This window comes from Macaca mulatta, chromosome 4 (assembly GCF_049350105.2).
Source record: "Macaca mulatta isolate MMU2019108-1 chromosome 4, T2T-MMU8v2.0, whole genome shotgun sequence".
In the NCBI taxonomy this organism is placed as follows: Eukaryota; Metazoa; Chordata; class Mammalia; order Primates; family Cercopithecidae; genus Macaca; species Macaca mulatta.
Window position 1 is genome coordinate 155,278,987 of NC_133409.1, and position 23,675 is coordinate 155,302,661.

General features: G+C 40.1%; 1 long non-coding RNA gene across 1 annotated transcript; it reads right to left on the bottom strand.

The window, feature by feature from the left end:
• Positions 1-650: 650 nt before the first annotated feature.
• On the bottom strand, positions 651-13,816 carry LOC144340541 (uncharacterized). The gene is made up of 4 exons (XR_013416771.1): positions 13,526-13,816; positions 2,091-2,248; positions 1,729-1,833; positions 651-1,250 (listed from the first exon to the last, which is right to left on the bottom strand). It is a non-coding gene; the product is annotated as an uncharacterized LOC144340541 (long non-coding RNA).
• Positions 13,817-23,675: the final 9,859 nt, after the last annotated feature.

The window sequence follows — 23,675 nt, forward strand, 5'->3', positions numbered from 1 at the left end:
TCCTAGCATGTCCAGGAGATACAGCTGAGCCAGGGAGAATATACTTGTTTGGTACTTCCCTGCAGCTATTGGCCGAAGTGCTGTCATCATACATATATTCCCAGGCCTTAACATGGCCACCTGTCTAGATTCCAGAATTTAATGGCTCTAAGACATATGCTCACACACAAATTGAGCAAGTATCAAAGAATATCACAGAAGGAACAGTTTTATGACTTAAAACATTTAGTAGAGATAAGCCTAAACCTGTCTGACCAGCAGACCCAAGCAAAATGTCTGAATTATATTTAATACTGACAATTCTGAAGACATTTTTACTTTACCAACAATGTTTTTCCTAGAGATACGAGCACAAAAGAAAATTTACCAACAACTTTAAAACTAGTTTTATTTAATGAAGATTACTAAAGTCCCATGAACCTGAAAAATATTTGGGCTTATTAATTCATGAGTGCTCAGTTATTTATAAGTCAACTTGGTACCATGTAGATAATATACAAACAGATAGGTATACAGGTATACATAAAAGTAGAGACAAAAACTTTTATAGCATTTTTAAAAATTATTTTATTTTTATTTATTTTTTCTTTTGTTGAGACAAAGTCTCACTCTGTCGCCCAGGCTGGAGTGCAGTGGCATGATCTCGGCTCACTGCAAGCTCCACCTCCTGGGTTCACGCCATTCTCCTTCCTCAGCCTCCCGAGTAGCTGGGACTACAGGTGTCTGTCACTGCGCCTGGCTTTTTTTTGTATTTTTAGTAGAGATGGGTTTCACCATATTAGCCAGGATGGTCTTGATCTCCTGACCTCGTGATCCACCCACCTTGGCCTCCCAAAGTGATGGTATTACAGACATGAGCCACTGCGCCCAGCCTATAGCTTTTATTTTAAAACTTTTCCATGAAGTAGATAAAACTCACTAGTTTAAAAGGACAATTTGTGCCTTTGTAAATGGAAGAAGTTAAAGTTTATCTGTTTCACAAGGCTGAAGCCTTAACTGAGTTTTAGAGAACAAGGTAGCAAGTTTACATCTCAAAGTGAAGAGAAAGAGTTTAAGCTTTCCAAAAGGCCAATTAAGTTTTACATTTTTCTCAGCAAAAGTCATGACAAAGGGATCTGACAAGATGACCCAATAGGAACAGCTCCAGCCTGCAGCTCTCAGCGAGACCAATGTAGAAGGTGGTGATTTCTGCATTTCCAACTGAGATACCCGGTTCATCTCATTGGGACTGGTTAGACAGTGGATGCAGCCTATGGAGGGTGAACAGAAGCAGGGTGAGGCATCGCCTCACCTGGGAATTGGCAAGGGGCAGGGGACCTCCCTCCCCTAACCAAGGGAAACTATGAGGGACTGTGCTATCTGGCCCAGGTACCATGCTTTTCCCATGGTTTTTGCAACCCACAGAACAGGACATTCTCTCATGTGCCTACACCACCAGGGCCCTGGGTTTCAAGCACAAAACCCAGGTGGCTGTTTGGGCAGACATCGAGCTAGCTGCTGGAGTATTATTTTTCACACCTCAGTGTTGCCTGGAACCTCAGGGAGACAGAACCATTCACTTCCCTGGAAAGGGGGCTGAAGCCAGGGAACCAAGTGGTTTTGCTCAGCGGGTCCCACTCCTATGGGGCCCAGCAAGCTAAGAACCACTGGCTTGAAATTCTCACTGCCAGCACATCAGTCTGGAATCAACCTGGGACAATCAAGCTTGGTGGGGGAAGGGGCACCCACCATTACTGAAGCTTTAGTAGGCGGTTTTCCCCTCACAGTATTAAGGAAGCCACCGTGAAGTTCAGATTGGCCTTTCTAGATTCCTCTTCACTGGGCAGGGCATCTCTGAAAGAAAGGCAGCAGCCCCAGTCAGGGGCTTATAGATAAAACTTGCATCTCCCTGGGACAGAGCACCTGGGGGGAAGGCAGCTGTGGGTGCGGCTTCAGCAGACTTAAACATTCCTGCCTGCCGACTCTGAAGAGAGCAGCGGATCTCCCACAGCACTCAAGCTCTGATAAAGGACAGGCTGCCTCCTCAAGTGCATCTCTGACACCCATGCCTCCTGACTTGGAGACACCTCCCAGCAGGGGTCAACAGCCACCTCATACAGGAGCACTCTGGCTGGCATCAGGCAGGTGCCCCTCTGGAATGAAGCTTCCAGAGGAAGGATCAGGCAGCAATCTTTGCTGTTCTGCAGCCTCCACTGGTGACACTCTGGCAAACAGATCTGGAATGGACTTCCAACAAACTCCAGCCAACCTGCAGAAGAGGGCCTGACTATTAGAAGGAAAACTAACAAACAGAAAGCAATAACATCAACTTCAACAAAAAGGACGCCCACCCCAAATCCCCATCCAAAAGTCATCAGCATCAAAGATCAAAGGTGGATAAATCCATGAAGATGAGGAAAAACCAGCCCCCAAAATGCTGAAAATTCCAAAACCAGAATGCCACTTCTCCTCCAAATGATCACAACTCCTCTCCAGCAAGGGCACAAAACTGGACAGAGAATGAGTTTGATGAACTGACAGAAGTAGGCTTCAGAAGGGGGATAATAACAAACTCCTCTGATCTAAAGGAGCATGTTCTAACCCAATGCAAGCAAGCTAAGAATCTTAATAAAAGGTTACAGGAACTGCTAACTAGAATAACCAGTTTAGAGAAGAACATAAATGACCTGATGGAGCTGAAAAACACAGCATGAGAACTTTGTGAAGCCTACAAGTATCAATAGCCGAATCGATCAAGCAGAAGAAAGGATATCAGAGATTGAAGATCAACTTAATGAAATAAAGCATGAAGACAAGATTAGAGAAAAAAGAATGAAAAAGAATGAACAAAGCCTCCAAGAAATATGGGACTATGTGAAAAGACCAAACCTACGATTGATTGGTATACCTGAAAGTGACAGACAGAATGGAACCAAGTTGGAAAACACATTTCAGAATATCATCCAGGAGGACTTCCCCAACCTAGTAAGATGGGCCATTATTCCAATTCAGGAAATACAGAGAACATGATTAAGATACTTCTCAAGAAGAGCAATCCCAAGACATATAATTATCAGATTCTCCAAGGTTGAAATGAAGGAAAAAATGTTAAGGGCAGCCAGAGAGAAAGGTCAGGTCACCTACAACGGGAAGCCCATCAGACTAACAGTGGATCTCTCTGCAGAAACCTTACAAGCCAGAACAGAGTGGGCGCCAATATTCAACATTCTTATAAAGAAGAATTTCCAACCCAGAATTTCATATCCAGCCAAACTAAGCTTTATAAGCAAAGGAGAAAAATAGAATCCTTTACAGACAAGCAAATTCTGAGGGATTTTGTCACCACCAGGCCTGCCTTACAAGAGCTCCTGAAGAAAGCACTAAATATGTACCAGTCACTGCAAAAACATACCATAATATAAAGACCAATGACACTATGAAGAAACTGCATCAACTAATGTGCAAAATAACCAGCTAGCATCATGATGACAGGATCAAATTCACACATAACAATATTAACCTTAAATGTAAATGGCCTAAATGCCCAATTTAAAAGACACAGACTGGCAAATTGGATAAAGAGTCAAGAGCCATTGGTGTGCTTTATTCAGGAGACTCATCTCATGTGTAGAGACACATGTAGGCTCAAAATAAAGGCATGGAGGAATATTTTCCAAGCAGGGAAAAAAAAAAAATAAAAAAAGCAGGGGTTGTAATCCTAGTCTCCGATAAAACAGACTTTAAACCAACAAAGATCAAAAAAGACAATGAAGGGCATTACATAATGGTAAAGAGATCAATGCAACAAGAAGAGCTAACTATCCTAAATATAAATGCACCCAATATAGGAGCACCCAGATTCATAAAGCAAGTCCTTAGAGACCTACAAAGAGCCTTAGTCTCCCACACGATAATAGTGGGAGACTTTAACGACCCACTGTCAATATTAGACAGATCAATGAGACAGAAAATGAACAAGCATATTCAGGATTTGAACTCAGCTCTAGACCAAGCAGACCTAATAAACATCTACAGAACTCTCCAACCCAAATCAGTAGAATATACATTCTTCTCAATATCACATAGCACTTATTCTAAAATTGACCACATAATTGGAAACAAAACACTTCTCAGCAATTGCAAAATATCAGAAATCATAACAGTCTCTCACACCACAGTGCAATCAAATTAGAACTCAGGATAAAGAAAGTCATTCAAAACCACACAGCTACATGGAAACTGAACAACCTGCTCCTGAATGACTACTGGGTAAATAACGAAATTAAGGCAGAAATAAGTAAGTTCTTTAAAACCATTGAGAACAAAGAGATAACATACCAGAATCTCTGAGACACAGCTAAGGCAGTGTTTAGAGGAAAATTTATAGCACAAAATGCCCACATCAGAAAGCAGGAAAGATCTAAAATCAACACCCTAACATCACAATTAAAAGAACTAGAGAAGTAAGAGCAAACATATTCAAAAGCTAGCAGAAGACAAGAAATAACTAAGATCAGAGCAGAACTGAAGGAGATAGAGACACGAAAAAGCCTTCAAAAAATCAATCAATCCAGGAGCTGATTTTTTGAAAAGATAAAAAAAAAAAGACCACCAGCCAGATTAATAAAGAAGAAAAGAGAGAAGAATCAAATAGACACAATAAAAATGGTGAGGGGGATATCACCACTGGTACCACAGAAATACAAACTACCATCAGAGAATACTAAAAGCACCTTTATGCAAATAAACTAGAAAATCTGGAAGAAATGGATAAATTCCTGGACACATACACCCTCCCAAGACTAAACCAGGAAGAAGTTGAATCCCTGAATAGACCAATAACAAGTTCTGAAATTGAGGCAGCATAATAGCCTACCAACCAAAGAAGCTCAGGACCAGGTGGATTCACAGCTGAATTCTACCAGAGATACAAAGAGGAGATGATCCGATTCCTTCTGAAACTATTCCAAACAATAGAAAAAGAGGGAATCATCCCTAACTCATTTTATGAGGCCAGCATCATCCTGATACCAAAACCTGGCAGAGACACATCAAAAAAAGAAAATTTCAGGTCAATATCCCTGATGATCATCAATGTGAAAATCCTCAATAAAATACTGTCAAACCAAATCCAGCAGCACATCAAAAGCTTATCCAGCACAATCAAGTCAGTTTTATCCCTGGGATGCAAGGCTGGCTCAACATACACAAATCAATAAACGTAATCAATACACAAACAGAACCAATGACAAAAACCACATGATTATCTCAATAGATGTGGAAAAGGCCTTCAATAAAATTCAACACCCCTTCATGCTAAAAACACTCAATATGGTGGATGATGCCCGTAATCCCAGCACTTTGGGAGGCCAACGTGGGTGGATCACGAGGTCTGGAGATTAAGACCATCCTGGCTAACACGGTGAAACCCCGTCTCTACTAAAAATACAAAAATTAGCCTAGCGTGGTGGTGTGCGCCTGTAGTTCCAGCTACTCAGGAGGCTGAGGCAGAAGAATTGCTTGAACCTGGGAGGTGGAGGTTACAGTGAGCTGAGATTGTGCCACTGCACGCCAGCCTGGGTGACAGAGCGAGACTTCATCTCAAAACAAACAAATAAACATGTTCAATAAGCTAGGTATTGATGGAACATATCTCAAAATAATAAGAGCTATTTATATCAGACCCATAGCTAGTATCATACTGAATGGGCAAAAGCTGGAAGCATTCACTTTGAAAACCAGCACAAGGCAAGGATGTCCTCTCTCACCACTCCTATTCAACATAGTATCGGAAGTTCTGGTCAGGGCAATCAGGGAAGAGAAAGAAATAAAGGGTATTCAAATAGGAAGAGAGGACGTCAAATTGTCTCCGTTTGCAGATGACATGATTGTATATTTAGAAAACCCCATCATCTCAGTCCCAAAACTCCTTAAGCAGATAAGCAACTTCAGCAAAGTCTCAGGATACAAAATCATTGTGCAAAAATCACAAGCATTTCTATACACCAATAACAGACAAACAGAGAGTCAAATCATGAATAAACTCTAATTCACAATTGCTGCATAGAATAAAATACCTAGGAATACAATTTACAAGGGACGTAAAGGACCTCTTCGAGGAGAACTACAAACCACTGCTCAAGGAAATAAGAGAGGACAAAGAAACAGAAATGGAAATGGAAAAAAATTCCATGTTCATGGATAGGAAGAATCAACATTGTGAAAATGGCCATACTGCCTAAAGTAATTTATAGATTAAATGCTATTCCCATCAAGGTACCATTGACTTTCATCACAGAATTGGAAAAAAACTACCTTAAATTTCATATGGAGCCAAAAAAGAGCCCATATAGTCAAGGCAATCCTAAACAAAAAGAACAAAGCTGGAGGCATCATGCCTACCTAACTTCAAACTATATACTACAAGGCTACAGTAACCAAAACAACATGGTACTTGTAGCAAAACAGACATATAGACCAATGGAACAGAACAGAGACCTCAGAAATAACACCACACATCTACAACCATCTGATCTTTGACAAACCTGACAAAAACAAGCAATGGAGAAATGATTCCCTATTCCATAAATGGTGCTGGGAAAACTGGCTAGCCATATGCAGAAAACTGAACTGGACCCCTTCCTTACACCTTATACAAAAATTAACTCAAGATGGATTAAAGACTTAAGTGTAAAACCCAAAACCATAAAAACCCTAGAAGAAAACCTAGGCAATACCATTCAGGACATAGGCAAAGACTTAAAGATTTCATGACGAAAACTCCAAAAGCAATTGCAACGAAAGCCAAAATTGACAAATGGGATCTAATTAAACTAAAGAGCTTCTGCATAGCAAAAGAAACTATCATCACCATGAACTGGCAACGTACAGAACGGGAGAAAATGTTTGCAATGTATCCATCTAACAAAGGTCTGATATTCAGAATCTACAGGAACTTAAACAAATTTACAAGAAAAAAGCAACCCCATCAAAAAGTGGGTGAAGGATGTGAACAGACACTCCTCAAAAGAAGACATTTATATGGCCAACAAACATAAGAAAAAAAGTTCAACATCACTAATCATTAGAGAAATGCAAATCAAAACCACCATGAGATACCATCTCATGCCAGGTAGAATGGCGATCATTAAAAAGTCAGGAAACGAAAGATGCTGGAGAGGATGTGGAGAAATAGGAACACTTTTACACTGTTGGTGGGAGTATAAATTAGTTTAACCATTGTGGAAGACAGTGTAGTGATTCCTCAAGGATCTAGAATCAGAAATACCATTTGACCCAGCAATACCATTACTGGGTATATACCCAAAGAAATATAAATCATCCTACTATAAAGACACATGCACACGTATATTTATTGCAGCACTGTTTACAATAGCAAAGACTTGGAACCAACCCCAATGCTCACCAATGATAGACTGGATAAAGAAAACATGGCACATATACACCATGGAATACTATGCAACTATAAGAAAGAATGAGTTCATGTCCTTCTCAGGGACATGGATGAAGCTGGAAACCATCATTCTCAGCAAACTAACACAGGAACAGAAAACCAAACACCACATGTTCTTACTTATAATTGGGAGTTGAACAATGAGAACACATGGACACAGTGAGGGGAACATCACACACTGGGGCCTGTTGTAGTGTTGGGGGCAAGGGGAAGGAGAGCATTAGGACAAATGCCTAATGCATGCGGGGCTTAAAACCTAGATGATGGGTTGATGGGTACAGCAAACCACCATGGCACATGTGTACCTATGTAACAAACCTGCACATTCTGCACATGTATCCCAGAACTTAAAGTATAATAATAATTAAAAAAAAGAAAAAGAAAAAGAAAGTCATGCAAGCAAAGTGAGGGACCAAGCATATAATTAAAAGGTGGTTTATGTTGACGGAAAAAACAAACAAAAATTCCTGGAAACAGAATCCAAAAGAGAAAAAGCGGAAAGGCCATATATACATACATCTCACGCACACACACACAGACTCTCACACACACTCACACACACACACGCACACACTCTCTCTCTCTCTCACACACACACACGCCTGATTATCAGCTTTTAATTAAGCTGACTTCTGACCATAGAGCTCTTAATAAAATTCTTTTCACATCTTTTATCAGATTTCATCTGGGACAAACAGCCAATATTCCGAGCTTTTAAGCTTTTTTTTTTCTTTCTTTTAAACCAAAGGTACCTTTTCAAGTGACTCACCTGAACCAATAAGCCTTACCTAAGGCCTTGTGATGCACAAGGAAATCTCCAAAGAGGTGCAAAGCAGTCCTCACAAGACCCAGAACCAACTCAAATGTCAAAGAAAGAAATTCTTGCAAGCCACAAATGGTATACAACCTATGTTTTAGTCAGGCCATATTCTCTAGGGTCTCTGCTTCTCAGCTGATGTCCTACACATAAAGGCCAAATGGAAGATTGAAAGAGACAGCTGGTAAAACAGGAAAACCAAAGGTGCCTATAGGGGTAGTGCCAAAGGTGGGAAAATATGGAAAAGTAAATTTATGGGAAGAGTAAAGTCTGCTTCTAGATTCTCTGGGGCTGTCTCTGAGCTGATATGTAAGCTTTGTAGAAGGACCAGTCTTCAGGTGGGAAAAGGCAGGAAAACCTTTGTCTTTGAAAATCGCTTTCCTGCCATCAGGCAAGCAAGGAAGGAGGCAGAATGTCCTCATGCATTTTCACCTTTTCTAGCTCAGTATTTTAGAGAGGAATATTTTAGTTTCCTATAGTAGAAAGAATTACAAATGAGTACCCCAAAATGTCAAGAGTCATATGAATAATTTGAAACAAATAACTCAAATTTATTCTAATATATGTTTGTTTGTTTTCCCCTGAGCTAATGGTGTCTGCTAGAGGTGTTTGAACCAGAGCAACCCCATCCTGAAAAGGAGCTGGGCAAAATACAGGCTGAGACCTATTGGGCTGCATTCTAGGAGGTAAGGCATTCTAAGTCACAGGATGAGACAGGAGGTCAGCACAAGATACAGGTCACAAAGATTTTGCTGATAAAACAGGATGCAGTAAAGAAGCTAGCCAAAACCTACCAAAACCAAGATGGCTAAGAAAGGGATCTCTGATTGTCCTCGCTGCTCATTATATGCTAATTATAATGCATTAGCATGCTAAAAGACACTTCCACCAGCACCAGGACAGTTTACAAATGCCATGGCAACATCAGAAAGTTACCCTATATGGTCTAAAATGGGGAGAAACCCTCTGTTCTGGGGAATTACCTATCCCTTTCCCAGAAAACTCATGAATAATCCACCCCTTGTTTAGCACATACTCAAGTATTATCAGTCAAGCAGCCCAAGCTGCTGCTCTGCCTAGGGAGTAGCCATTTTTTATTCCTTTGCTAATAAACTTGCTTTCACTTTACTCCATGGATTTGCCTTGAATTCTTGCACGAGATTCAAGAACCCTCTCTTGGGGTCTGGATCAGAACCCCTTTCTGGTAACATATCCACTGAGGAAAGGAATTTTGTGATGGCCTAAAGAATTTTAACTCTTTCAAATCTGATCTCAGCTAGAATGCTGCTTAGCTAATTCCTTGGATGTTAACATTTCAAATGAATAATAAGATTTATATCTTCAAGAGACTGCAAAATCCAGCAAGACATTCAAAGGGTATTGGCTGATATTGGGTAAGGATTTAATCGGGTTTACTTCCACTTTAATGGTGGCAGCTGAATACATTTTAGCAATGTCAGTGGAGGATTGGGACCATAAATGGTCTGGCAAAGCTTGCAATAAATTATCACTGGCATTTATTAGTCCCAGTGTAGAAAAATATTATTGGATATGTATTTTTTATAATCTTAGGAGTTTCATTCTTATTCCGTAGTTGTTCATTTGCTCCTTCTGTTACAAATTTAAATACATTTCTCCCTTTCAAGAGAAGAAAATGTGTGCATTTTGAAATTCCAAAAAATATTTGCCTAAGAGATATACGGGAGCTGAGGGAACAAGCAGAAAGGAACAACACTGAGGAAACCTACCTGGAATTCTAAGGTTTTGGACTTACATACAGTAATAGGTTGATTAGATACGCCTACCATTTAGTTTCATTACTCTGAGGAAGCAGACAGTTTAAGGTAGTAGGGTAGAGGACAGAAAAAGTAGCTCTAGTGTTTTGAGGGTATGTGTCTGTTCTCCATTCATGAAGATGTAAGATACATTTGGAGAAATGGGAAAGCCCCCTTTTGGTCCTTGAAGCAACCCTACTTATCTTGTCAGGCCCTGTCCTCTTGTTGTTCCTGTTGTCATTTAAGTTTTCCACAATCCTTTTAAAAATGGCCAGGCATGGCTGGGCACGGTGGCTCACTCCTGTAATCCCAACATTCTGGGAGGCCGACAGGGTGGGCGGATCACCTGAGGTCAGGAGTTCGATATCAGCCTGACCAACATGGAGAAACCCCATCTCTACTCAAAATACAAAATTAATCGGGCGTGGTAGCACATGCCTGTAATCCCAGCTACTTGGGAGGCTGAGGCAGGAGAATCGCTTGAATCCAGGAAGTGGAGGTTGCGATGAGCTGAGATCGTGCTCTAGCCTGGGCAACAAGAGCGAAACTCCATCTCAAATAAATAAATAAATAAGTAAAATGGCCAGGCTTTTTGCAATAGAAGCAAATGCCTCTTTTGTCATTAGAAAGGATCATTCATCTTTTCTCAAAAGGCCTAGTTTGACTAGTCAATTGTCGTAGTTACAAACTAAGGCCTCTTTCAGGCCTTAGTTATTTTTTTTTTCTTAGTAGCTTTAGAAAGTTGATCTGCTAAGCTTGCTAATTCATGAATTTATATATTCACCCAATTAAGCTGGTGTCTTTTAATTAAGATAACCAAGTCCTCATTTAAGTCGTTGAGGAAAGTAGAATTTATAAGATAATCATTCTGTTGATCTTGGAGATTAGAATCAGCCATTCAGAATTTTGTTTAAAAGTTTTCTTCAAATCGTTCAAAATAATCAAGTACAGAATCAACTGATGTTTGAGTACCTTGTGGAATTCTACTCTAATCTACATGTTTAGAAAAGACCTAGGAGACTTCCTCAGGCAGTGATAATGGAAGGAGAGGCAAGTCACGACAGGGGAGTTCAGATAAGAAAGAATATGAAGGCACAGGGATGTAACCACTCAACAGATTTACCTTGCCCACTGCCTAGACAAAGCTGATATATCAAGACAGGGGAACTGCAATAGAGAAAGAGTTATTCATGCAGAGCCTATGGTGTGGGAGACTGGAGTTTTATTATTACTCAAATTAGTCTCTGTAAACTCAGGGATCAGAGTTTTAAACTATAATTTAGCAGGTAGGGGCTCCGGAATTGGGGAGTGCTGATTGGTCAGGTTGGAGATGGAATCACAGGGGGTCCAAGTGAGTTTTTCTTGCTGTCTTCTGTTCCTGGGTGAGACTGCAGAACTGGTTGATCCAGATTACCGTCTGGTGGTGTCAGCTGATGCACTGGAATGCAGGATCTGCAAAATATCTCAAGAACTGATCTTGGGGTTTACACCAGTGATGTTATTCCCAGGAGCCCCTTGAGGAGGTTCAGACTCTTGCAGCTGGAGGCTGCATGGCCTCAAACAGTAATCTTACAGCTAATTTGTTAGTACTACTAAAGTAGACTGGTCCCCAGGCAAGAAGGATTTGTGTGTTTTGTTTTGTTTTTTTGTTTTGTTTTTCTGGGAAAGGGCTATTATAATTTTTGTTTCAATGTTAGATGATAAATTCCTTCCCAAGGTTAGTTCGGCCTATGCCCAGAGATGAACAAGGACAGCTTAGAGGTTACAAACAAGATGGAGTTGGTTAGTTTGATCCTTTCATTGTCATAATTTCCTGAGTTATAATTTTTGCAGAGGCTATTTTAGGAGTAGAAGGAGGAGGAGCTGGAGGTGAAAGAAAGCAAGTCTCTGAAGTCTTTTAAAATTCAGAAATAGTTTCAGATATTCTTTTGTTTACCTCTTGTGAACCCCGAAAACCTGAGACAGGTCTCAGTTAATTTAGAAAGTTTATTTTGCCAAGGTGAGGACACACACCCATGACACAGCCTCAGGAAGTCCTGACGACATGTACCCAAGGTAGTCAGGGCACAGCTTGGTTTTATACATTTTAGGGAGACATGAGACATCTATCAATACGTATAAGAAGTACATAGGTTCGGTTCGGAAAGGCGGGACAACTTGAAGCAAAGGCAGGAAGACTGGAAGTGGGAAGGGGGCTTCCAGGTCACAGATAGATGAGAGACAAACGGTTGTATTCTTTTGAGTTTCTGATTAGCCTTTCCAAAGGAGGCAATCAGATATGCTTTTATCTCAGTGAGCAGAGAGAAAACTTTGAATAGAATGAGAGACAGGTTTGCCCTAAGTAGCTCCCAGCTTGAGTTTTCCTTTCAGCTTAGTGATTTTGGGGGCCCAAGGTATTTTCCTGTCACATTCTTGAATAGAGAAAATTTTCTCAGAATTTCTTTAGAAGTTTCTAGTTGCCGTTGGAAGTAAGTCTCCCCATTCAATTTGTCTGGTTCTAAACCAGCTTCTTCCAACTGTGTGCACCAATAAATGATTTAGCCATTTCTAAAGATGCCTATTTTGGCCATTGCTGCTATGACCATCCTGGTTTAGGTGGGTCCACATTCCTAGGTGTTTATAAGAGGACACTCCGTAAACATTATAAATTCAATTGGTATTTCTAAAAGTGGCTGTCCCTTAAAAGAGTGCTTAGATTTTTAGGCTTGATTTCTCATATTTTAGGAACTTTTCAAAAGTGACTAAGGCTAGGAATGTGTTTTGAGTCCAAGTGTGCTGCTTATAAGCGTCACTGCTCTAGGTGTCACCCAAGAGTTGTGAATTGCTCTCTTACATATCTTGGGCTATCTCTAACTACCAGGTGACATTAGAGTGCTCAAGGTATAGGGGACCATACCCTCATATTATACCTGAAGAGCAGAAGGGGATCCCTAAAATGTTATTTTGGTGAGGAATGCCCTACAAGGCCACTTCACATCCTAGGCCATATACCTGACACCTCTGCAAAGTCTTCAGTCATCTGGAACACCTGAATGGGTCAGAAGGCGCAATTGCTTCTTTTCTTCAGGTCAAGAGAACTCACCCTCATATATTTTTCAGTTATAACTAACAGGAATTAGTAACAAATGAAAATCTACATCTGGATTTCCAGCAATAGAAAACACCTGTAGTCTTAAAAGCATGCCATGTAAAATGAAACCACCAGTGCCTAATTGCTAGTACTTTGAACTGAACCCTCTGTGGGACAGAGGTGGAAAAGGCAGGAATTCTCTGCAAAGCTCTTTGCCTGACTGTGACCTAAACCTTCTGTCCTCAGGCAGAGGCAGAAAAGGCAGTTTTTCCTGTAACCCAAATCTTCTATCTGCAGGGTGACAACAGAAAACCTTCATTCTAGAAAGGGAGGATTGGAAAGAATAACTCAAACAAAGTATAGACTTTAAACCAAAAAGTGAAAAGGTACAGATTTTCAGTAGAACTTACCCCTTTATCTTCAACAATTTCTCTCGGAGTCAGAAGAATGAACATAAGGGGTTGGAGGCAGCCAACCTCTTGAGTCCAGGAGGAACGTTGGATGGTAGGGGATGGGTTGTTCTGAATCCTGCTCACAGTGCCAAAAATGTCAACCTAAAAGGAAGAGATTGAGGCACAAAATATAATTTAAGGAGTTTACTTGAGCCAAAGTGAGGACAGCTGCCCAGGACACACTTCCAAGTTGCCTGGGGAGTGCTGTGCCAGCCTTGGTTACAAGCAGGCTTTTAAAGTCAAAGGGAACAAGGAGTGAACTGATGCAACAATGTTTGACAGTAATTCTCATTGGTTTACAGAGATAACATTGATTAATGATTGGTTATATGTTAACATTGGCTATATGAACTATGGGGTATGAGTTATGGTGTCCAGCATATTGTACTTTATTGCTTCTTGGCATCAGTTATTTGAGAGTCCACACAGCAGGTGGCTTCAAGAGATAATTATTTAACTTGAGGTGGAGTGACATGATTGCTGTTTCATTCTAATATCTCTCTGGGCCTGATAATTTAAAGGGGCTCACATTTCTTAGATAAAAGGTTTATTTTCTTTTCTTCCCCCCACAACCCAAATACACTTTTTTGACATAAGGATTATTCTGAGAAACAGCAAACATGGGAGAAGATCTGAAAACAAGGTAGAAGTTACCCTAATGAAAGTGAAACTTGTATTTATGAAACAGGACATCTCTATTTGTAAAGGTGTCTCCCTCTCTATACCAGGAAGAGAAGGAAGACTGAATTACAAGACAGTCATATCAATGGAGAAGGCACAAACTTTGATTTGTACAACAAACCTTATTCTTGTTTACTTTTCCTGGTCATTTCCATAACTGGTCTCTCTCACACCTCTGTTTTTAGCTAAAGATGGTGTTTAAGCCTGAATTCTAAGCCATCTCTTCGAGAGTTACTCTTTCTTTGAGCTTTTCCCCATGCATACATGAGATATAATACATGTTAACCATCTTATTTGTTTTTTTCTTATTAATTTGTCTTTTATTACAGGGGCCCCAACAAAAACTTAGAAGGGTAAAGGGAAAATTATTTTTCCCTCTTTTATAGACCAGTCAGGGAAACATAATAGCTAGGGGTGTATTTTAAATTATTAGCATTAATTTTATTGTTCATCTTTATATTATGCAATGCCAGTTTTAAATGCAAACATAAAAGGATTTATCTCATGTGTAGAATTACCAAGATTACACAAAATTCATATTTTGTAGCTTCTACATGCATATATATTTTGTTCTTACCACATTAGTGAAAACACTGTATAAAACGAACTCATCACTTGAAAGGCACACAGTCTACCAAAACTCTCTCTCTTTAGCTTACTGATGAGTTAGGAAGGATTGAAAGAAAAAAGAACTATGAGTTGCTCAATCTTTCCCTTTCCTTCTGTGTCATTTTCAGGAAGTGTTTGCCTAATATAGAAAGTAACATGAATAAAAAAGAAATACTTTTTCCTTATGAAACACAGGAGTCATGGCTGACACACCTATAACAAAAGACATATTAACAAGAGGAAAGCATTACAAATTTATCTAATTAAAGTTTTACATGCCACAAGAACCTTCAGAAATGAAGACTGAATCAGGTAAAACTGTATTTTTAGCCTAAGTATGATGAAAAAAGCAGATGGTTGTGGAGAAACCTGATTGAACAAAAAGGGTATGATTTTACGGTAATAAACTGAGCAAGGTCTCTTTGTTCAGATTCTTCTTGGTCTCTCTGCATGAATTCCTTTCCTTTAAGTATAAGGCAGGACATCTGACCCATGAGGATCTTGTGACCTACTTTCAAGGGAGGTAGGTCAGAGAGAGTGACCTTAGTAGGTGTTATAGTTTGCTTTGAGAAAGCAAACTATAAAAAGAGAAAGATGGGCAAGAGACAGGAGGGAGGAGAAGGTCAGAGAGACTTTCTTGCTTCTGAAGTCCTCCTGTCTCCTTCAGCACATGCCAAGGTGCCATACTTTGGCACACCATGCTTTGAGCCCTGATAGTTCCTTGGCTACTCCAGTTTTTTAGACCCTGCCATTGACAGATTTCTGACTTAAAAGCAAGTTCTGGTTCCTGCAGAAAGCATGATCTCTCCAGGCTGTGAGTGCCCCAGCTTACTCAAATACTTTCCTTGTACTCACTCTGAATCTTGCTGAATGAACTGTGATGCATTGTTGACCCACCAGAATTCCATGCTCATGGAGGATCACAAGTGCCATATGTGAATGGTGCAGCAGGAAACCACAGATAACACATATAGCATGGAGAGCTTCTGCTCATGTGGATGCCCTATTGTTCTACTTACCTCACTTACAAAACACAAGTTCAAAGGTAAAATTAACAGTTTCAAGCCTGTGACAACAGAGCACTAAACTGTGCTCAGGGCTCTCTAAACACAGTACCCTCGTGAATACTGGGCCCTGTGGCCTGTGTGACTGCATAGGTCACACATCTTTGAGGCCAGGCATGAAGATCTAGCAGACTCAATGGGGAAACTGACAAGGAAGACAATTGCAGAGAAGCCTTTAAACATACAAGTTGTAATTGTGAGGATAATTTTGCCTGGAACTCAAATCTCATTAGACACAGGAGAAACCAGACTGGAGAAAAACCTTATAATTATAGTGAGTGGAAAAATCTTTATTTAGTGTTTCCAACTTAACTGGGTATCTGAGAAGTCGGTCTTGGGAGAAACTGTATCATTGTAATAAGTGTAATTGGTCAACACTGTTATCCTGAAAATTTATGTCAAAGTGAGGTCTTATAAATGTAAAGAATGTGGGAAAGCTTTAAATTAAAGTGCCAGCCTTATTCAGTACAAGACACTTCACACAGTAGAGAAACTCTATGAATGCAATGAATGTAAGAGAAGTTTTCGGGTGAGCTCAGCTCTGATAAGGCACCAAACTTCCATGTAGATAAGAGACCCTAATAATGGAATAAATATGGGGACCAATTTTGCTAAGAATTCAGGCCTTTCCCAATGGATAATGCATTTTGGAAAAGGATGTTATGAGAAGGAGCACAAAGAAAGCTCCAAAGTCATTTCCTTCTCACATGGCACATTTTTTCCTGACTTGATGGCCCTCATATGGAGATGATTCTTCAAAACGTCTTGCAAGGTGAAAAGACTTTCCCTCTACCCTCTGAGGATTTGATAACTGAGTCTATGACAGAAACTGATAACAGGCAGGTTAACATGAGAAGATGTACAATTTTATTATGTGCATGGAGGCAGTACAGAAAAGAAAGCATACACCTAAACAACCAGTGAGATTCAGGAGTTTCTATCTACAGGGGAGGGGAGGGGAGATGTAGGCAATTTAGGGGAGAAATAATGTTTGGGAAAGATGAATGGGTCCTCAGAAGAGCTGATAGTTTTTGAAGAAGTTTGTCTAGGTGCTGTGTCAACTTCTAGCCTCTTCTCTTGTGATAAGAGTTAATCTTCCCTGGCTGATGAAACTCTCAGGGAGGGGACTGATGACAGTTGAGCTCCTTTTGGAGGATCTGTCTTTAGGCAGATAGGGGGAGTTCAGAGAAAGCTTCTCCTTACATTTGTTGTTTTTCAAGTCGCTTTGGCTAGAATTAACCCATATACCAAATTGGCATAGTTTGGAGTGGCATTTCCTGAATTCCTTCAGTCTTCTAGCTAAACACTCATAAGTCTTCTTTGCAATGCACTAGACACTTATAATGTAAGGGTTTATGTATTGTCTTTGTATAAATAGCTGTAGCTTTGGAGACTGTTGCTTCTTTGCCTCATAACCGTGTAACTGTTGACAAGTTATTTGACTTCCTTATACTCAGAATTTTCTTCAATAAGATGAGGGTAATATCTGCCCTACTATCTGCCAAGGATATCTGAGGATAAAAGAAGATAATACATGGAAAGTATTTTGAATACAGCATTCTTGTGCTGGCATAAGAAAGCTGTAGTATAGGTGAGTATTGGCTCTGCCAAATCAAAATGGAAGAACAAAAGGATTATATGACATATAAGTAAAGAAATAAACAATCATAAAATACCTGTTAAAATGTCATGAATCTCATTTAAGCAACATATTACAAATGTATTTCTAGGCTATGGAACAAAATCTTTTCCCAGGCTTTATGTTATAAAGGGTTTTTTATTTTGTCTTTATAAAATGTTCATACTCAGAAGACAAACTTTACTGTGTTTCTAACCAAATATTTTTTCTTGAAAAAACGTGGAATGTCAGTGCTTTCAGATGAGAAAGATGGGATTAAAATATTTTAAGACTTCTACAAAATTTTACGAAATGATGTGGATACATAAAAAGTTATGTTTCAGAGTTAGTGTATTAGTTCGTTCTCACATTGCTACAACGAAATACCTGAGACTGGGTAATTTATAAAGAAAAGAGGTTTAATTGGCTTATGCTTCTGTAGGCTGTACAGGAAGCATGACGCTGGTATCTGCTTGGCTTCTGAGGAGGCCTCAGAAAACTTACAATTATGGCAGAAGGCAAAGGGAGAGCAGGATTCTTACATGGCAGGAGCAGGAGCAGGAGCAAGAGAGACAGAGAAGGGAGAGGTGCCACACACTTGTAAACAACGAGATCACACAAGAATTCACTATCAGGAGAACAGTACCAAGAGGATGGTGCTAAACCATTCAGAAGGATCCAACTCCATGATCCAATCACCTCCCACCAGGCCCTATCTCCAATATTGGGGATTAGAATTCAACATGAGATTTGGGTAGAGACACATATCTGAACTATATCAGTAAGTAACTTTGGGTTGAAATGAAAAGAATAAAGAGGAATTATTTCTAAATTCAAATTTGTTATACAGTATGAATTTAAAATTTGGCTTATTATCTGTAATAGTGGATGACTAAAGAATTTTTATTATATTGTATTATGAACCTTCATAATTTGCCTTTTTCAGTGCTTCTGAGAAGTGGGTTCCTTTGTAGGAGCTACATATCAGAGAGCTATCTTGGCCTACATTTCACTGCTGGAGACACATTATTTAGAGCCAGAGCTGGAAATGAAAAATAATTCCTTAACTCCCCCAAACTGGTGCTGATTGGGAGGAAACTAAGGGGTGAGAGTTTCCAACTACAGACTCATTTGGAAGATGGGGAACCAGAATAAAGAAAAGGAAAACTAGGCTAGTTAAGTCTGAGTCTTGAATCGTAAAGATCTCTGTATCTCAAGGGTATAATCTCAGTAACTAAAGTTTCCCCAAATTAAGGGAAAGAAATATAGTACAGAGTAATACTTAGGGATTTTCTAGGATATAGCCACTGTGAATGGAGTATGCATCCTATATTTTTAAAATTTTTCATGAATTCTATTCCTAAGTATATGTTTCACTTTGAATAAAATACTAAATTGGGTTACTTATACTTTTGGGAGCACACACTGGTTTTCTGTGAAAAAATGGCCCTTAGAAAATGTAAATGGTTCTTCAGTCAAAATCTACTATTAATACTTTTGTCCTTTTCTTTAAGCAAGCAAGCTATGCTCCATGCAGATAACTATCTTCCCTGCTTGTGATATCTCTAAGAATATATTCCTTGTAAGCGAGGAATAAGATAGCTGGTAAATGGAAGGAGACCTCTCGTGCACATTATTGCCACAGAATTGGGACATGAAGTGGTGTTAAGTTGGGCCGCCATAACAAAATACTATACTGGTGGTTTTAAATAAGAGAAATTTATTTTCTCACAGTTCTGGAGGTTGAAATCAGGGTACTAATATGGTTGGTTTCTAGGGAGGGCTCTCCTTCTGGCTTTCAGATGATCACTTTTTTGCTGTTGTGCTCACAAGACCTTACCTTCATGTGTGCATGGAAGAGATATCAAGCTCTCTGGTGTCTGCTTTTAAAAGGGCATTAATCCTATTATACCAGGGCCCTGCCCTCAAGAACTAATTACCTCTCAAAGGCCGCATCTATAACACCAACTCATTGGAGGTTAGGGCCTCAATGTATAAATTGTTTGGGGGTTGTTGGTGTTACCACAAACATTCAGTCCAAACCACTGAGCAAAGGAAGAGACAGAATAAAGGAACAACCAAGAAGAGAGCTGTGTTGAGCAATGGAAGTAAAAATGAGTGTCAAAAGTAGAGGAGGATGAAAGTGAGTGGAAGTTCTGAAGATGGCATGTGGAAAGTGACAGGTAAGAGAAAAATAATTTGTTTCTATTGAGAGTCAGGACAAATTCCAACATACTGAAGTTAGAAGTAATGGGTCCAATGAGGAAGTAATACTGAAGACGATTGACCTAAGGGATATTTTAGAATTATTTGTAATGTTTGAATTAAAGACAACAGGGACTAAAGAATAAAAATGTTTAGATGAGTCTAAAAGATCAGGTCAATTATGTAGCTTCTATTACAAGGGAACAGAAAAGAGGGTACAAAATGGCATTAGGTGATCCAGGGGATTCAGAAAAGGTAATTTTAAGACAAAAGAATAAAGTCTACTTTACAGAGAAAGCACTAAATGTGTAGTAGAGATTGGTATATGAAGTTATATATTATGAAAATATTACAAAAAATTAAAGGTACTTTTGTTTTATGAGAGTGGCCTAGAATAGCTTTTTAAAAGATATTAGGGAAGCTGGTGTACAACTTCCTGCTGAGGCTGATATGAGGGAGGACAGCATTATGCCATTCTGCATCAGGTCCTCTGTTAGTGCCACATAAGCTGGAATGTAGTACTTCAGGAGATGGACCTTCAGTCTGATTCAGCATGGTGTTATGTCTGAGATGCTCCTAATGCTGTTCAGCCTGGGTAACTGGCAGAGCTTTCAACCACTCCCTTTCTCTTGAGATGGATTGCAATGCTCACCTTGCTCATGAATGGCCTGGAATTCTGGATATTCCCATTTAAACTGTCTTTTCATTGGCTGGAAAGGAATAGTTGGTGGCTCCTGTGCTGCTTGATGATGATATTCTGAGTGCAGTCCCATTCCACATGCACTGGCTGCAACTTGGAAACGATTAGATATGGCTGGGCTTGTGAAAGACTCAATGAGGGAACCACAGTTAATATATTTAAAAGACATCTTACAGAACACATCTCAGGGCATAGAATAGAGAAAGAATGCTGACACAGTCTTCTTCCACCCTTAAGAAGTAAGGAGCAAACCAGAAAGGATGAGAGTGAGAAACACAGAGAATTATATATCTAGTGGGAGGGAGTGGAGATTGAGCTCTGCAACCTTGCTTCCCTGGGTGTGTGGCTGCTTCTTTCTCTGGCTAGGGTGTTCATGTGCCTTTTAATCACACCTGACATTCTGTTTCATCAAGCTCTCTTTCCAAATCCTCCGCCATGATCACCACATCCTCTTTGTTCTCCAGCTGATGCTCTAACATCTGGGCTTGGAGCTCCTCTGGCAGCATAGTCTAGAACTGCTCCAGCACCAGCAATTCCAGGATCTGTTCTTTGGTGCGGGTCTCTGGCCTCAGCCACTGATGGCAAAGTTCCCAGAATCAGCTCAAAGCCTCACAGGGTCCAGGTGCCTCCTGGTAGCAGAAATGCCTAACGTTCTGATGAGCTACCTCCTGGTTGCTGGAGTTCTTCCATATGAAGTAGCCCATATCTTGGCCCCTAGTGTAGTCCTCTGCTTTAACTGTCAGGCGACTTTTCTATTCCCTTTGAGATTTATTAGTCAAGGCTGCAGCTGTTATGGGCTATAACAGTTCATGTAAAGTCTTATTTTGCAGGTTGGGGTATATAGAAGTCTGCTTTAAGGAGGCTGTCCTTGGGCAAGTTTCTTTTGGGTCACTCCCAAGGCAAAATAAATCATTACTAACTTGCAGAAATGAAAAGGTTGCTAAGAACTTTTATTTATTTTTTTAAGATTAAAGACATCTAGTTATCTTGAAACTCATTGAACCACAAATTCAAAAGGAAAATGGACAATTCGGGTGAATTTTATCATGTGCGACAGAAAGCACAAACTAGGTAAGACAGACATACAATTAATAATATGATTTGAAAACTGCAGATACGAGGATGAAATCACTTTTGTCAGACCCAGGTAAAATACGGCTGGGAAGGCATGAAGGAGAGGAGGCTCATGCTTACATGTTTGAGATAAGAACTGTTTCCAAGGTCTTTCTAAACACCGCACAAGAAACCCTTTCATTTCCTCCATGCATCTCCTGCTTTGACAAGGTTTATCAGTAGACATTCTTTAGGACTGCTATAATTCAGATACGATGTTCTGGAAAGAACACTTGCCCAATTATGGCATCTCCACCATGAACTGACAACTCCAGATTTGAGCCTCTGAAACCAATGAACACGGTCTCTAAGCAGCTTATATGAACCTCTCTTTTTGCTAATAAAAACTTGCCTTTACCCTTCCCTCACTGAATGCATTAGTGGCTTGCCATTCTGTGCATTCTAGGTTATAATCTTCATTTCTCATTTGCGAGTCAACTTTTTTTAAGTTTAACAATGGAAACAATGTGAAGCTTGACTACAAATATTATAAAATTAAGACACCAAAGCAAGCATACTAGTGTGTCTCACTACAAATACATCTACACATAACACTTCTGATCATTAGAAAATAATCCAATTGTGTTTAGAGGTTCAATGACAGCATAAACAGATTTAAGTGTGATTATACACCTCATTTCTCCCACAGGGCTCCTCTACTAATGCCTCTGGGAGACAGCTTCATACTGCCAGCACCAGGAGGGGAGAGGAGAAGAAAGGAAGTCTTCTCTCCATGCCCTCCTGGGGCCCATCTTGGTGTTGTGTGTGGTGAAGGGGGGACGAATCTGGGGTCTCAGTCGCAGCCTCCTCTTGCAGCTGCCACCTTCATCCCCGAAATCCTGTTCCTAACAATCAATAGGAACCCTGAGAAAAGTTAGAGGTGTGAAGTCTGCACATAACCCTGGGCCACAAACTCGGTCCCGGACGCCACAGGACACTCACTCACCCGGGACACACATCCTGGCCGGAAGATGGGCGTGTACCGGGGCTCCTGCTGCTTCCGGCCCCTCTAGGAAGAGGCTCTCCGTGGTGGTCTCGCGCACCCCGTATTGGGAGGGAGCCGCCGCGGGGTTTAAGGGTGCAGTCGGTTCCTAGCCTAGCGGGTGGCAGCTCCCTCCATGATTTTGAAATGTTGATGCATTAACCTTCTAGAAGGGTGCTAGGTCTCCCTCTTTCCCCTGCCACCAACTTTAGAGTTGTGGTGTACAAGCGCTATCTTTTCTGATGTTATATTCCATAGGAATATTTTCAGTGACATAATCAAGTTTAAGCGTTAAGAACTAGGGCCCTGGAATAAAATGCGTTAAAATCTTGGTTCTACCACTTACTATGTGATCTTTAGCAAGATAATTAACTTCATTACTGCTGAGTTTTCTCACCTATAAAATGTGAAAAATAATAACCGTTACAGAATGAAGTAGGACATACTAGTATAGTGCCTGTAAAAAACTGTGGGCTCAACATTACCTTAAAAAACAAACCAAATATTGTGTTACTTAGATCCTGTCAGGACATTTTTAAAGTCATTGAAAGTAAATGCTATCTCTTACAAAGCCTCTTAGTGGGAGATTTTGTACATTTCACATTATCATACATCTAACATCAAGCTCCTGTTTACATTTTATAATGTAAAAACCTTACATACTATGGAATGTTTCAGACTTAAATCATTCCTCCCTACCCTCTTTCATATACTATTGCTCTACACTCTCTTCTCAGTCTTCTGTAGACAGCAGCCAGCAGCAATGAAATAACATTTCAGGACCATTATTTCCAGTACTAACTTCCTCAGTAATCTACCACAATTGCCAGTAGCCAGAGAATCCTATCACTTTCTGTCAGGAGAGCTCACTATAGTCCCTATCAACCTACCCCAGAAAGGTGCCAAAAACCAGTAAAAGCCTGGTTATCCTGTGTTTATCCTCCAACTTCTGAGGTTTAGTTCAATTTGAACATATTTTCTCACTCCTAACCCAATTCTATTTCTTCCTGTCTTACTTAAATATCTGGATTCTGGCCTCTTCCCTGGGGTGCTCTTCTGCTTTTTTACTCCCTGGTATGACCTCTGGACACAGATTTTGGCCTCATATAGGAATGCCACCATTACATATGTCCTTA